Here is a 3,127-nt window from a genome sequence, read left to right on the forward strand (position 1 = left end):
AGCTATCATCTCTCATTAGGTAGATCAATATTTTTTTACTACCTCCTATGAGTCAGCCTTTATTCCAAGTGCGCGAGGTACAATGCCTATTTGCAGTGTATTAATAATGACAGATAAATAAAGCAGTTATGATGAAGTGTGCCAAATACCACTGTGAGGGAAGCTCTGCCTATGAAAGTATTCATTGATCTTCCTGGGAATGGAAGCAATTCCAGGATGCTTCCTAGAAAGTAATATTTGAGACCGGACTGGCCAGTATTGAGGGTTGGTAGTGGTAGGGAGTGAGAAGAGAGTAAGCAGGTAGTTTTGAGCACCATTTGGCTAGGGTTGGGATCACTGGTGTGGTGGTTTGAATAAGACTGTCCCCCTCATCCACGGGCTCATATATTTGAATGCTTGGTCATTAGGGAGTGGTGCTACTTGACAGGGATTAGGAAGCGTGGCCTTGTTGGAGGAAGTGTGTCACGATGGGTGGGCTTTGGGGTTTCACATGCTCAAGCCAGATCCGGTGTGTCTCTCTTCCTGCTGCCTATGGATCTGCATGTAAAATCTTAGCTACTTCTCCAGCACCATGGCTGCCTGCACGCTGTCATGCTTCCTGCCAGGATAGCAATGAACTAAACATATGAACTGTAAGCCAGCCCCTTTCAAATGTTTTCCTTTGTAAGAATTGCTGTGGTCATGGTATCTTTTCATAGCAATAGGGCACTGATTAAGATAGCTGGTGTTTAGGTTTGTATCTGAAATGTCCCACAGCCTCATGATCTGGTCCTATGATGCCCAGCTTGGGGTACTGTTCTGGGAAGCTGTGTTACTGCCCTGAAGTGAGCATGGCTGGGTGCTGCAAGGCATTGTTCTCTCAGCATCAGGACCATCATGTTCACGAAATCAGCGGCACCATCACCATCAGGCTTCCTACAAGAATAGGATAGGGAGGGTCCAGCCACTCCTCTCAGTCATTAGCATGCATTCTGCCCTGACTTCACGTGACCTTGCAGTCTCAGGGATGCATTAGAATATACAGACTGAAGAAGACTAGGAGAGAGGGCTCCATTTCTGTCATCATCCTTGCTGAATGAAGACTTTACAGTGTGATTGCTTTGGGGCTGTCTACCCTCCTGATGGTAACCCCTCACTGATGCTCTGTATGTAAGTTCAATAAACCCATTGGCTCCCCAGGGTGTGGTAGGTTATTGTCTTAGTTAGGGTTTCTATTGCTGTGAAGAGACACCATGACCATGGCAACTCTTACAAAGGAAAACATTTAATTGGGTGGTGGCTTAAAGTTTCAGAGATTTAGTCCATGTTATCATGGTGGGACATGGCGGCATGCAGGCAGACATGGTGCTATTGAGGTAGCTGAGAGTTTTACATCTTGTACAGGCAACAGGAAGTGAACTGAGACACTGGTCAGTATCTTGAGCATAGGAGACTTCAAAGCCCACCTCCAACAGGGATGCACTTCCTACAACAAAGACATACCTCCTACTGGTGCCATTCCCTTTGGGGGGCATTTTCTTTCAAACCATAACAACTGTGCTTTGGTTTGCTGTTAGGACCTTAGAGAGAGGGTAGATGTTACCCCTTCCCACCAGGGAGAGAACTTCAACAACACTGATGAAAAATGGTCGCCAGAGATGAGCCTTTGATTGTTGTTGCCTAGATCTTAGTTTTAGCTTGTTCTCTGCTTCATGGTCTTCAAGAATGTGAATAGTCTGCCACACATTCTCACCACTATGATTCGAGTTGCCCCACCACACCTTCCTCACCACAATGACCTGCAATTCCTTAAAACCACAAGCCAAATAAATCTTTCCTCCTTAGATAGGTAGTTATAATTGTCAACTTGACACAATCTGAATCATCTGAGAAGGGAGCTCAATGGAAGACTGTCTAGGACATATAGGCCTGTGGAGAACTGTCTTGATTATGTTAATTGAGGTTGGAAGACCCCCTCTATCCCCAAATCAGACAGTATCATTGGCCTGAACCCTGGACTGAACGGAATAGAGAGAGAGGGAGCTGAGCAGCAAACATATATGCATTTATTCACCCTCTACTCTCTACTCTGTGGCCGATGAGACTAGCTGCTTCAAGTCTCACTGTTCTGACATCCATAGTGATGGATGGTAACCAGGAAGTGTGAGCTAAAATAAATCCTTTCTTGCCTAAGCTGCTTTAGTCAAGGCATTTCATCACAGCAACAGTAAACAAAACCAGACACCTCTTTAACTTGTTTCTGCCAGGTGTTTTGATTACAGTAGCAGAAAATTAAGCAATACAGTTGGTTCTGTAGGATATAGTCTGGCCTTATCCTTAGCACAGTGGGGGACACGGATGGGACTAAGCAGGGAAAAACCAAGTCATGACTGAAAGGAGCACATCTGTCCTCTTTTCCTCCTTGCCTGCTGGAGGCAATTGCTGTCATGAATGACATAGTAACAATCCAGAGCAGAAGTTCAGACTAACTGTCGGCTTCCGAGGAAACAAGTGATCACTGGTGCCCTTCATCCTGGGAAGGCAACAGTACCAAAGACAGAAACTTGGGAAAAGCTAGCCAGCCACATGTACAAAACCACACCAGATGTTATCTTTGTACTTGCATCCAGAACTCATTTTTGGTTGACAATAAGCTTCAGGAGCTTCCTTGGGTTGTGCAAAAAAAGAATGAATGTAAACACAGACTCATTATGAGAGGAAAAAGACCTCCAGGAAACAGGGAAAGGAAGACAAGACTAGAATGAAGGTCAGGGGACTGGAGAGGACAATGTTTGTGCCGGCAAAAAACAAAAGGAATGGAAATTCTGCAGTGATTGAACCTGCTGTGACGGCACACATTTCTAAGGAGAGGATTAATAAGCTGTCAAAACTTTAAACAAATAGAATTTTTTGAGCACATAAAGGCTTTATTGAAATGTGTTGGTTGGACATGAATCTCATTTGAATATTGAATTAATTGAAAGCCTTACGTCTGAATATTTCCATGGAGTTTACTCTTCTTTATAAATCTCATTTGGCTTTGTGTTTTAATATTTAAGGTAACAATAAGAACTGATAATTGAAGAGTTTGTGTTGAAGCAACTGATGGTGAGAGGTATGAGGAGGCTGAATGGTAAATGGGCACCTG

General features: G+C 44.0%; 1 pseudogene; it reads left to right on the forward strand.

Annotated features, from left to right (window-relative positions):
- Positions 1-1,648: 1,648 nt before the first annotated feature.
- On the forward strand, positions 1,649-2,817 carry LOC114704082 (annotated as a pseudogene).
- Positions 2,818-3,127: the final 310 nt, after the last annotated feature.

This window comes from Peromyscus leucopus, chromosome 13 (genome assembly GCF_004664715.2).
Source record: "Peromyscus leucopus breed LL Stock chromosome 13, UCI_PerLeu_2.1, whole genome shotgun sequence".
Taxonomy (NCBI): Eukaryota; Metazoa; Chordata; class Mammalia; order Rodentia; family Cricetidae; genus Peromyscus; species Peromyscus leucopus.